We start from the raw sequence: 14,346 nt of genomic DNA on the forward strand, positions 1-14,346 counted from the left end.
TTTTATTGTTGGTCAGAAAAAAAGTACAGAGGTGGCATAACACAGCTGAATGATGTTGGAAGTAAAACCATGACTCAAACTCTTGAAAGATCTCTCTCCAACGCATTTTTCATATAACATTGATAGAGTATTTGGGTGAAAATGATGTAACTGTTGATACCAACCCAGTTACATGAGGGGTGAGTGAGAGTCACATTTTCTTAAAAAATTTGCAGCCATTTCAAGTCAAAGAAAAGAGACTAAGCATTCCATCAGAAAGCTTCTTAAAGATTCATGACAGCAAGGAGTGGAAAAAAAACTAAAGGTTTGCAAAGAACTGAAAAAAAACTTCAGGACCAAAGATGAGCCAAGTTCACTGAAACAATCATTCTCTTTGAATCGAAGGTTTTAAAATGTTTTTTAGACGAATTTTGTAGCACCATGATGACATCAAGTGGTTACTCAAGCCAATTACTTCACAGTTGCTGGAAACAGTCATTATGACATCTCCTTAATAAGCTATTCCTACTGTGTAAACATAATTGTATTACCAACAATTGCCTCTATTTTAAATTCAATTTTTGCACATCTTAATTGCAAGTCCTCCGTGCTTTCCTCTAGCCTCTCTCCAGAAATAATAAACCTAGAAACCTTCCAACTCTGAAATAAATCTCTTTTTCATCTAATACCTTTCAAATCAGGAAATCAGAAATACAGATTTCTTTGTATTTAAGAAATTTATTAAACATTGTAATAATTGGAATAATTAGGTTTAGCTAGTCATGCTTCAATTAGAGGGAAAGAAATTCATCTAATACCTTGAATGATCTTCCTGGTATGTAAGTCAGATTATTAATAACTAAAATAAATTTCACAGCTTAATACAGTGAGAGCAATCATTCACTGGAACAACCTCCCCAGTGACATGGTAGAGTCCCCATCAATGGAGGTTTTCAAAATGCAGTTGGACAGGGTGCTAGATAATCTCATCTAGGCTCCCTTTCCCAGGAAACACTGGACCAGATGATCTTTTGAGGTCCCTTCCAACCTGGACTAGTCTGTGATTCTATATTCTAGGCAAAGAACAGCTGTAGCTTCTGATACGCCTGTATTAAGGCTGTAAAAATATGATAAATAGTTTAGAACTATTTAATGGAGAAACACTCCAAGCACCTTTTGACTTTATTACTCATACGATTCACTGCAGTTTGTATTTCTCAAAATTTTATTCCAAGAAACATCCATCTTTAAACCTGGCAGTAAGTATTATAGTCCAAAACTGAAATGACAGACAACCGAATATCTAACAGTATTTATAAGACATCTTTTTCCAACATGAAGAATTCAATCTTAAAAGTTTACATGTTTCCTTCTTAGCTGTAGCACAAATTTAAGAAATTCTTCTCAAAGAAAATAAAATAAATTCATAAATAGCAGAAGTAATGGAATCTTCCTATTATTTGTATCCTTTTATCCCTCTACTAAGCTCTACTCACTGCAAGAACCTTTCCCTTGTTCCAAAGAACCAGGTGCATTCTTCCTGCTTTTCCCTTAGTGGGAAATTATTTTGAATAAATTTCCTGCATCTAAATGCCAGTTTCCACAGATCTTACAGGAATTTAAGTATATTTCAAATTTGCTTGAAAGTAGCTATCATTTCTGACATTATGGGTGCAATGACCAGATGAAGAGAAACAGAGAGACAACGTTACTAAGTAAGCCTTGTTTTCTCAGGGAGGTGGGAGGAATCAAATCACAACCCCCACACTAATCTTGCCCTAAAACAGATAGCAATTTTCAAGGTGTCCATTTCCATTTTTTCTCTTGCTCTCTCAATGTCCTATATAAATATTGAAGGCAAAATCTTTTTGTTCTTTCCTTTTCGCCCAGTCTAAATGTACTTGAAAAGGTTACCTGCTCTGAAGACACCTTGCAAAATACACCTACAGGAGATTTGTCCAAACCTTGTCTTGGCAGCAGTTTCTACTCTGCTTGCACATCAGCTAATACCTTTATTCAAATACTCAAATGACACAAAGCTGTCGAGTTCTGCCAAAATTCCTCTAAGTCGTGTTGTCATGTTTTTATTTAAAAGCTCTAACTGGCTCCTGGAAAGATGTTTTTATCTGCTGTGAAGCCCTCAGTAAGCAGATCTCTGCTAATTCCTAGAAAAGCAGGCCTTAAGAAAGCTACTCATCAAGAACTAGGCTGCCCTTCAGAGTCTGATAATCACCCAAACACCCTCAGGGACTTTTCTAACAAGAAAGTCACCTTGTCTTGTCTGGGGTTTGGGGTTTCAGAGCTGGACTTGATAAGGAATGACAGCTCTTAGTCATGGCAAACTCTGGAACTAATAAACTTCTAGATGACAGACAGAAAACCTGCTGTATTTCATCTGTGATTTTATAGTACTGGGTATAATATGTTTTTTAACGTATTTGTCCTCTAAATAACTACTCTTTTTTTTTTTTTTTCTCCAATCATTTATTCATATTGAAAGTAGCTTTAGAACAGTATAAGCAGTAGGGTTGCAGGCATTATCAGGATTAAGTTAACCAGTGTTACAGTACTAGCAACTTTGAAGTCACCAGAGGCAACATAAAAGCTTGATTCTGTTTTCACTGAAAGTCACAGCAAAATACACAAGTTTTAACAGGAATAGATTTGCGGTCCTAACATTTTTAATTCTTTATTTTTTAATTTTTAAAATACTTCCTTTTAGTAAAGCACTGCACATTCAAGCATCTGTAAGGTTCAAGCCATTATTGCTTTGAAGACTTCAAACTATTACTAGCAGCTTAGTCTTAAAAGTAACTGGCCAAGTATTTAGCTGAAATAGTTCAGTTGGCTTCTAGTGGTATTTCCTTTTTACGTCCACCTTTGGCAGCTCTACCAAATAATGTTCTTTTCTCACTGCAAGATCAAAATAGTGTTTGTTCCTAATGACTTTGCTTTTCTTTGTTCAGATTTTTTTTGGCCTTTCACTTCTAGGACAAACTAAAGAGTGAACTGTAAGCTTTGAAAGTACATTTGATCGTCATGATGCACAGATAAGAAATCATGCTCCTGTTTTAGTCATCGACTGAAAATAATACAGAATTAAGTGTTGAACTGACATCATTAAGTCACTGTCTGTACAACACTGTCAGAGAACGGAAACATGGGACACTCATCTGACACACTTCATGCACATTACTTCCAAAAGTACTCAATAAATAGCAATAAACATCAGAGTGTCACACCACAAAACCTAAAAGATAGACAGAGCATTATTTCTTAATAAAGGACAGATATAATCAATTAGAAAACCTGTTATTGTTATGAGATGCATGTTCCAATTTCCCTATTTTATTTTTCAAAGTTTCCAGGTTTTTTCTCTAAATTAAGGCTAATGATGTATGGATGTCAGAGAGAGCATGTGTGTGCACAAAACCTACTGAAAGTCATTTCCTATAGGCTTGAGCTATAACAATGGAAACAATTTCACAAGAAAAAAACAACTGTGGCTACTTAACAATCTCTGTTGGGTTTCCTTTTTAACAATAATTTACTGTTTACCAATACTGACATCATTGGGAAATTTGAACTTTTCCAGATAGAGGCAAAGGAACAAAGGGATTGAAGTGGAGCATTCAGCATAATGCCAGAGAGAAATGCTTTCTTTCCAAATTCCAAAAGAATTTGCTTCCTCATTTTCTTTTGGCATAGAAAACACTGAGAAAGAGAACATGGTCTGAGTACCAACAGGATGTTTGTATATCTTCCTTTTTAAGGATGGGGAAGGACCTTTACTGGCAGACAAGAAGAAATGAATTAAAGAAGTTGAGATAATAGGGAAAAAATAAGTTACTGAAGCAATTATATCGAATGCTAAGTACTTTGTAAGCATCAGAATTACTTTATTTTGATTTGATTTTTTTAATGAAAAAATTCATGGAAGTCTAAATAAAAATCTGTGAATGCATTATTACCTAGCAACTTGAGGCTGGTTTTAGGTTTATTTTTTTAAGGGTCAGATCCTTACCTGATGGAAATTCAGATAGTTCCACTGACCTAGCTGTACCTGGCTCAGTTGAAGTTTCATGAGCTATAGCCAGTATTAGCAGGAAACATACATGTTTCAGAACTGCAATGCCTGCCCACGATGATAACAAACGACTTTTTCCTCTCTGATGTAGAGTGCTACTATAACTTGAGGTATAATTGGTCACAAAGGAGGAATAGGGAAAAGGAAAATTTTCTCAATCCATTTTGTGTCCTACTGACATACACAGAACTTGATATTGCAAACCAAAAGCAGGCTGTAAAACAGCTAGATAAAATCATATAGTTGTATTTGACTTATTAATGCAATCCTGCATCGTGATTCCAGCTACCAAGAACGCCTATGCTGTTGCTTAGTCAACTGCAGGCAAATTAAAAGCTTTAGAAACAGAATACAGAATTAGATCCTTTCATTGTCAGACCTACATTTTCCCTTCGTTACTGGCATACTGGTAACATCACTTATGGCTACTCATTATGTCCTTACCTAGTTTTAGCTCCAGCTAAGCTTGGCCTTAGAGATCTCATCCCTAAGAATTTTATATGCTTTTATAGAATCTTCCTTTGGCACCTATTCTTCTTTCCTCTTCCTGTATACCTTCTTTTTGCATTAAGAAGCCATAGCTGACTACCTAGTGTTGACAACAATCTGGTTTTGAGCAGGAGGTAGGACTAGATGACTCCCAAAAGGTTCTTCCAACCAATATTTCTGTGATCCTGTGAATACTTATTTTCACTAAATATTGATTTCTAAACTGATATTAAATGTTACATTAAAAACACTACATAAAAGAATTGGGGTTTAGTGCAATTTACTCATCAGAATACAGTCAATATTAGTTTTGGCAGCCATAGGATACCACTCCCTCTTAATAATCAATGGTTGTTATCTTAGAAAAAAGCTATTTTGACAAAAATTTTGGTGCTTACTCTGAACTGTTGTTATTTAAATGAAAATATTTTCTTTGAAGAACTATTACTGTGCTGGTTGTTAATATCGTCAAAAAAAAAAGGTTACAATTGCAAGCCTTCAATGTTGATTATTGGCTGGTATCATCTGATGATATGCATAGATGTTTTAATAAAGACAGGCAAAAAATTTTTTATATTTTCCACATGATGGGAATCGGACACTTCATTTTGCCACAAAAGGTTCAATTCCCTACTCCTTTACATTTCATCACAATAATTTACACCTGTTCAAAGGGTATGCAATTTGTTACCAAACTGGATGGGTTTCATTTAACACCTAATTTCGCTCTGCATATGTGCAAATTAATACACGAGGTGCAAACCAGCAGAGAATTAGGATTCAAGGCAGAAAATTATTGTCTGGCTATTAAAATTTCAGAATACACTTATAGAATAAAAGTTCATCTGAGGCAATTCCTAAGAGTACAACTAAGTACACATGAAGATATTTGAAACTCTTAGTTCTGTCACCTGGCAAAAGGACAGAGGTTTGGGTTGGCCCAGGGATGTAAACTAGATAGAAGTTATTCCCAGATAAGTGTCCAGAAATAGCTGTTCCCAGCTGTCTCCAACTCTGTGCCACTGGGATATCCCAGGCAAACTAGGCAGTAAAACCTAAGTACAGTGGAACTTATAAGACCAAGTGTCCTTGTAGACTCTGCCTCCAGATCTGAATAAATTAAAAACTGTCACAGGCAAAGCAGGCTTGACACTCAGGGAATTAATTTTTACTTAATTTATTGCAAATTAACACAAACTTCTAATCGCTGATTCAGGTATTGGGAAAAAGAAAACATAAGTAATTAAACAAACACTTACGGAAACATCTTTCTTCCCCCTTCACCAGGCTCAGCTCAAGCCAAACTCCTACCCCTCCCCACTTGCAAGTCTCAGTTTCCTTTATTATCACCATGGGATACGTTCTTTCCATCCCGGTTCCCTCAGTGAGATGACAGGCAGTGCAGGAGGCTAGCATCCAGTGTGTAAAGATTTCTTTCTGCAACCCATTTCCTGGGCCAGGAAAATGAGGTGCACGGCCAATGAATGAAGGTGACAGCAAGAGGAAGTTCATGTTACAGGAACATCCAGTCACCAATATTTGCAGGGAATACGGAAGCTTTCTGCTGGGAAGACTAAACTGGCACAAGGCTTCTGAATTTTTTTGGCCTTCTTTAAAGTACCAGAAGAAAAAGTAAAGTCCCTAGAAAAAAAGTTGTCATGCAAATTTGCTGCAAGCAGACTATGAACCCCAGCAGGCAAATTCCAAGGAGGCTACTTCACAGGCTGACTTCTCTGGCTTGGACCAAAATATAAGTGAGAATTGACTGGTTAAACAATACCAGAAACGACTGAGGAGAAAAAAGGAAATTAAATAGGAAGGTTACAACAATTGGTATCTCGGTTATGTATGTATGTCTCTGAATGGTTGCAGTTGAGTGGCAATGGGTGGGGAGATTTTAGTCTCTCAGCTGCTTCCCCGCCGTTTATCACAAATTGCATGCTGTACAGGACTGAGACAGGAGTACAGTCCAGTTCTACTAGAAATGAAACTTATATTTTGAATGGCCATTTTTGTTTACTTGCAGTTTCAGTTTGTCTTTTATATGACTGTAAAAGATGTGATTGTATCCAGGAAACTCCTCTGGAGGAAGGGATGAGTCTTCTACCCTGAAATCCAGCACCCAGCAATCTTAGATAACCCATGTCTTTTGAACCCTGAAGTTCATTGCTTCAGGGGTTTGGGTCTTGAAGCAATGAAAAAAACCCAGTAATCAATGGATATAAAAAGTGAAGTCTCAACATGAAATTTTTCTTCTGACTATGTGTTAGCTACTGGTTTTTCTCTGTTACTTTAGGTTCAAGAGTCAGTGCTTACAGTAAAACAAGTTTCAGTTTTTCTAATTAATACAGCATACAAATAACCTCTAGCATAAAGATAATAAAAGACCCTACAAAAGATACTTTTTTCTCTCTCTGGACGATATATACCGACAGTGTATACACTGTCCATCTCTGGCAAATACAAGTGTATCATAGGAATAGGTCAGGGACTAGAACCACTCACGCAGTGTTGATAGTGAAAATATTGACGAAAATATACCATGTCATAATCTTTTCTACATTACACATCTGCACTGATAATTTCTACATAAGAGGTAACACAGACTGGCTTCGTCTTACTAATTACAGCTTGAAGTATCAGACCCATGCCAACGAGGAATTCAATAGTTGAATAAATAGCGCAAAACTCTTCACAATACTCTCATGGGAAAGCAATAGATAGTGCAACATATAACTCAAATTAGACTAGACATGAAACAGACTATTCATCTTTAAGTATGAACCTTAAAATTTACAAGAAGGATTGTGGTAAAAAGCAAAATAAATGAAGACCCTCTGGTGACAGAGCATGGCAAGATTATAATATTTCAACATAAAACCAGTTCATAGTATTTAAATATAAACAAAATTATCTCCTCCTCAAAGTGAAGTGCAGTGTCAATGCAAATCAGAATTACAGCACAGATCCTGGGGCTCAGACATCCAGCTTGTTGTGTAAGAAGAGTTTTGCCTACACGTGTTAAATACAAAAACCAAATTAACCTCCCCTTCTAGCCTGTTTTTTATTCTTACTAATCTCTTGCTGTTCTAACTTATAGGGACCTCAAACTATCCTAAATTTGTTCTGTTTTTTCATTGTTTTTACTAAGTTCACCTTAATGATAGCAAAAGGAATAGCAAATTTTTTTTATTTTTTTTTAAGCAAACCAACGTAGGAGTCTGCTGAGCTGGCAGATCTTCCTGAGCTCTCTCAGCTTTAATTTTAACATTGAAAGGCTAATCAAGTTGCATTTTGAAATTCTGTGAAATTTTACTTCCTGCTGCTAGATTCAGTGCTGGCAATTACATACGTTTTTTTATAGAGGGAAGGGAGGAATATCTGTGTAGAGCCTTCTTACCTAAACTTGGCAGAGTGCCTTTCTGCTGTTTGGCTGGCTTTGCTGCACTCTCATTTGTGTTAAGGTCACTATGCTCTTGTGAAAGCAGGTTCATTGCCTGAGCTCAGCTCTTCACAAGAAGTTCAGTTTGAATCTAGGAATGTACATAAGGCAGACATTTAACAACAGAAGTATTTAAAAAAATATTAGCTTAATTTTCTGAAGACTTTATGGTAAACAGAAAAACTTGGTACACTATAACATTACTGTAAAGCACGTTTAGGGAGCAAAATCCAACTAAATTTTCTTCTGAGTCAGAAATATTGCATTATTTGAATGGGATAGCTACTCAGATGGTCTAAATATTCTTCTATATGCCATGAAGCATGCGTTCTTTGACTTTCCTGTCCATAATAATTTTTAAACAGGTACATAACATACAAAAGACCTATCTGGTTTGATCACAAAATTCTCAGAATGAGAACAATTAAACTGATGAATGTAATTATCAACAGTTCTTGTGCCCTCCCCCTCAATTTATTCAAGCAAAGAACAACAGTAGAACAATCTGAAATTTAGTTTAAAATCAGTAGGACGTTTTCAGCAGAATTAGTAAGTGTATTTCTGACTTCTTTTAAGAAGGAGGGGGAAAAAAACCAACAGTATATCTCTCAGCTTTCTGTATGTTGTTAACAGAAAGCACAGAGGAAAGCCCAGAATTTGTCTGTTGATTCTAGGTTTACTTGGGATAAAACTGAGCCCCGTCTTACTTGGCTGTTACAACAGCTCTTACTTATCTGTTCCTGGTGAAGTCATTGGAGGCAACAAGGGAGTCATCCTTTTAAGTTCAAGGGCTGATTTTGCTACCTGTACTCAGGCTGATTGGTTCCTTTCAAATTGCTGTTTGTGAAGAAAGCACTATTCAGATACAAGAAAAAAAGACCAAAGCTGAGTCTTACCTAATCTTTACTGCTGTTAAAGTATATATTGAAAGGGTAGTGGTAATATTATTTCATCTCTCACACACCGAAAGATACTGTGCATAGCACCTGAGATCTGGGCAGAAAGGGTGCTACGTCAGCGTGAGTTCATTGTAATAACACAAAAAGTGAGATGCTGCCTGTGGCTGAGCGCACGGATCTATTCTATAGGAGACTGGAAAGGAAGAGATGAAACCGAGTTTACTTTAAAAATTCTCCAGTCTGTAGGCTGTCTAATTAAAAGTTTGTTACAAATGAGGATGTTGATTTAGAGTCAGTATCTTCATGGCTGCCTCAGAACAGCTAAAATAATCTAAAATTTTTTTCTTTCCAAATAAAGATATGTAGCTTTTCCATTTTCATGTGCAGGTGATACCATCTTCTCATTGGAAGATAAATGAGTGTAGTTGACAAAGTAGGGAAGATAAGGAAAGCTTTTTGAGGGGGTGTTTAATGGAGAACAAAAAGAGAGCAGAAAAGATCAAGGAACATTAGTAAAGAGACCCAGAACGTGTATGGGATAGCATTTAGTGTATTGAGATTGGAAACATATAAACAAATAAAGAATGGCAAATTTTTAATAATATTCAGTTCCAATAGCTATTGAACTATTTTATATATCCTATTTAAAATGTCATCTGCTATTCAGCTTATCGCCACAGTGTGGCAGTGTGCCTTCTCTTGTTTCCTTCCATGTTCATAAACGTGCATCTGTCTGGCTATCAGATTATAGGGTAATTTAGATCGGAAAGCTTCTCAGGAGGTCACCAGACTAACCTCCAGTCCAAAGCAAGGTAAGCTTTGAACAGCTGAGGCTCTCAGACCAGTTACTCAGGGCTTTATCCATCTGGGCTGTTAAAGCCTCCAAGGGTGAAGCTGCACAGTCTCACAACGCTTAACAGTCTTCACGGTCAGAACCTCTCTTCTTTATGTCCATTGTTTCTCATCCACCTCCAGTGGACCACTGTGAAGGGCCCGGATCCAGCCTGGTAAACTTGTACTGCAAAGCTGCTGTTAGGGCCTCATGAAGCCTTCTCTAAAGTGAAGAAGCCGAGTTCCCTCAGCCTGTCCTCATAGGGAACGAGCTCCAGCCCATTTCTGACCATCCTAGTGACCATCCACTGAACTTGCTCCAGTTAATCAATGTTTTTCTTGTACTGGGGGACCAAAAACTGGATGCACTATTCTAGATGTGCTCTGCTAAGTAGAGGGGATAACCACTTCCTTTGAGGTACTGACTACACTTCTGCAACTACTTGCAACCAGTGGTTTATCGAAACCAAGGGAACTCTGCTAGGAAGTTATGGCCAATTTCTCCTTGTCCAGTGTCACAAAGGAGCTATACAGCACATTTGTGATGGAGTATTTTCCTTTTCTAGTGGCTATATGGCATACATGTGCCATGTCACAGTGGTGACATAATACACATTCCCTAATAAATACAGAGAAAAGTAATGACTAAAGACATCAGCTAACGTCTTAAGTAACTATCTTGATTTTATAATTACTGTATGTTTCCTTCGTGCCACCAATGCTTTTTCTACACTTCTCTTGTTTTAAGCTTATTTTTTACAATTGGACACTATTTTAGATGTTTCAATTTACATATTATCCAATAGGATTCTGAAACAGCAACTGCCTCCTGCTTGTAAGAGTTTATATTCACTATTTCACTTCCTGTCTTCTAGGCTATGAGTCTTACTATATCAGAAACAGCCACTTTGGACATTGGGCACCTAAATTCCTGGCTGTTTACTTTTTTAAAACAAAACAAAAAAAAAAACCAAACCAGAACAACTTGAAGGTTCAAACAGGATCCTCAAGGCCCTAGAAAGCATTGCAAACGTCCTTTTGTAATACCTTATATCCTGTTAACAGACCTATGAATGATTATAATTTTTATATGACCTGGATTTGGACATAGCAAAATATTTCAATATTAAGAGATGGAATTGAAAATAAAACCCTGAGAAGCTTTAGATGGCTATTTCATTTCACTTGCCTATTACTGCCACCTAGTGATGTAATTTACAATCTTCAAAACTTTCCATTTAGAAATTATATTGCATCAGATGTATTTGGAGAGGTGCAGGAAATATTCCAAAATATACATTTCATTTACTTGCTAATATGATGTCCCATAACGGTATCCAATTATGTATCATTCAGGTTTGAAAATTAGTATTTTTCCCATCTTCCCTATAAGCATGTACTTGAAGACCCAGATACTTGCCTAAAAAGAAAACCATTCAGACTTATAGTAGTTTATAATGTATTCAGCTCTTTCTCTTCTGGCGAGTTTCCCTTGAATAGGCCATGTTATTTATGACTGCAGTGGTTGTTAGTAAATTATTCATAATTAGTTATATTAATATAAATTATGAAAATAATTATGGTCAAGTGAAGGGAGCAAATCTCTTCCTCTTTTCAGTGAGCAGAAAGTGTCCCACCTTTGTTTGAAATGTAATCACTTCCCAAATCTCCTACCTACCTAACATGAGACCTTGAAGCGAGAAAACACAAAAGTGAAAACTGACTCCTAGGATATTACTGGAGGCTGAAGTTCAAACAAGAATAAAGCACACAATCTTAATCATGAAGGTAAATTGCCTACTAGGAACTATTATATGTGTCAGTGATTTTATATATTTAGATCAAGATTAATCTTTCTAAAGAATTTGCTAGAGCTCAAATTGGAAAATTAATTCATTATGAAAAGATGGGGGTTTATAATTATCTGGTTTTACTTCCTAAGTAGCAAACTACTTTGCAGTTTTCTGTAGATACGTGCATTTAAATTATTTTTTGGATCAATTATCTCACTTCCCTGCATTGCCATCCAATTCATAGTGCTCTTGAGTTTAAATAGATTTATGCATTGAATGTAGCAACACAAACCCCAGCAAAACAAAGTCAATACCTAAGAATCTCAGATTTGACATTATGACATCAATTATATTCAAATTTGGTTTCGATTGTTAATTGAATTGCACATGAAAAGCCTTCCCACACCATCCTGCCATGGGACAGTTCAGACTTTCACATAGCTTATCGCAGGTGCCTGGATCACAGCCCAAGCACTGAGGGTTCAGTCACAGTGAGCTCTATTAACGTTTTCTTCACAGTTTGATCTTTATGTTTCTCCAAGTGCTGCTAGAGGCCCCTAGGGTACATTTTTACATTCGTTTGGATGTCTCTCCTTAGTATCTCCCCTAGCTCTGTAACAGAAAAACCTTTCTGCGAGTCTTTCTTCAGCTCAGCTGAACAAAATCTGTGTGACCCGCTTCAAAGTCTGTGATATGGCAAACTGAATAATATGGCCACAGAATAGATTATATTTGCACTTTCTTGAAGAACCATTCCCATCAGAATCAGTTAAGCAGAGTATTTAGCCTGTGTATGTTAAGCACACATTCTGTAGCATGTTGACATTCTTTAAGTAATGCTTGGGTCATTCTAGCAGAAACTTGTATATTAAGCACTTTGACTATCATTATCATCATGAGCTGATGAATATTCTGTTTGAATAAATATACCAAATGTCTTCCTGTATTTCCAGTTCTCAATGTTAAAACAGACACATTTAATTCTGAGTTTGGACTTAACCCTTTGTACAAAATAAAGACTGATAATTTAGCACAAAGATAATCCTATTGTCACATATAGAGGCAGTCTCAGTTCTAGCTTGCTTAATTTGAATCAGCTCCAAAATCCCAGACAGCTTCATTCTTAGTTTTCCAGCTTTTTGGTCCTAGCTAAATCTCATTGTAACAATACAACCAGGCAAACGCACCTCTGATAGTATTAACTATGCAAATTAGAAAGAAGAAAATGCATGTCAGACATAGTATTCTGTACAGTGGATTTCCATTTTTCCTGGAATCTCTTCAGATTTAGATACTATTAATAAATATACACTCTGCCATATTACAGTCAGACATTCAAAACACCTATTTCCAATCACTCAAGTAAACTGGAAGAAAATGCTACTTCTGAAATCAGAGAGGTCTCAGTTTTGTTAATTAAATGCACAGATTATACTGTTTACCACATCTATGACTCCTTGCATTCACTGGATCACTGTAAAAGTAACTATGTTGATGGACCACTAGCAATTCTAAGTTATGCTATTTTGTAAGCCAGTGAGTTAAATGTCATTTCTAAAGCAAGAGATGGCTTCACGTGATAGAAAAGCGTGCATTTCGAATTATCTTTTGAATAACCCATCTGCTAGCATCAGAAATCAAAGAAGGACAGAAAGTGGAAATCATGCTTATGCTGAGAATTTTTCTTGTCAAACGCTGTAACTTGCCAGACCTAGCAAAGGGGATCTGGTGCTTTCTAATTAATATGTTACCCAGAACTGGTGCAGGAAAAAGGAACATTCAGTATTTAACTTTGAAATGAAATAAAGATAATAAATAGGAAGAATTATTATTATTATTATTATTATTAAAACAACTGCTGGGCTGTTTTAAAAAATAACAGCATGAGATTAAGCTGGACGGTCTTGAATTAATTAACTAGTTTGTCACTACCAAAAGGGGGGGATCTTGTTCCTCCTGCTTCTGACTGTATGCACCGTTTTTTCTCCTTTCACATTCTGCTTGTGCTGGCTTTTCCACACATGACACCCTGCATTGAGTCAATTCAATTTGTTGAACCAGAAGAAAATTAACCTAACAAAGAAAGGAGAATGAATAGTTTGTCTACGATTTAAAGACTTCAATTTATCACGCAATCAGTTAAGTGCTAGAGATGGTGTGAGGGAGAAGGTGGGATCATGCAGCTAGGAAGTTGAGGAAGAATTTACCTATTCTCACAAGAGCATTACATCAGTCATGAAGTGTAACTTTATCCTCAAACTGTGCCTCCAAATCCTGCTCATTGCTGAGATTTAGCTCCACTTCCAAGCCATATATATGATCTTGCTCCCTCCTATGCCCCAGTTCTGGTGCTTTTCCAAGAAGCGTACTACCATGAGTAAGAGACATTCATTTTTTCACTGTCACTGACATATTTTACTGGGTTAGTGTGCTTAAACAAACAAACAAACAAAACCAAAACCAAACAAACAAAAAACCCCACAAGTAAAACAAGACATGCTGAAACTGACGTAGTAAGAGAGCAGGAATTTTTAATCAAGGTGTTTGAAGAAGCCAGGCTAGTCCACAGAAACCATACTGGCTTAGTTTGCCACTAAATTTTAGTCTCCCTCAAACTCAGAAAATTCTTTCCCCCACCCCAAAAAGAAATCAAAAAATATTTCCATACACTATTCTCACTTTTCGTTCCATTTCCCTTTCATCAAAGTTTTGTACACCAATTTTTCTTGAATTAATGACATGTCAGTGATAACAGAACAGAGTGACTAGCAGATAGAACTGGGGCATCATTTGGTAAAAGGACAACTAGAAGGTAAGTGGGGAGTA

This window comes from Falco punctatus, assembly GCF_963210335.1.
Source record: "Falco punctatus genome assembly, chromosome: 9".
NCBI lineage: Eukaryota > Metazoa > Chordata > Aves > Falconiformes > Falconidae > Falco > Falco punctatus.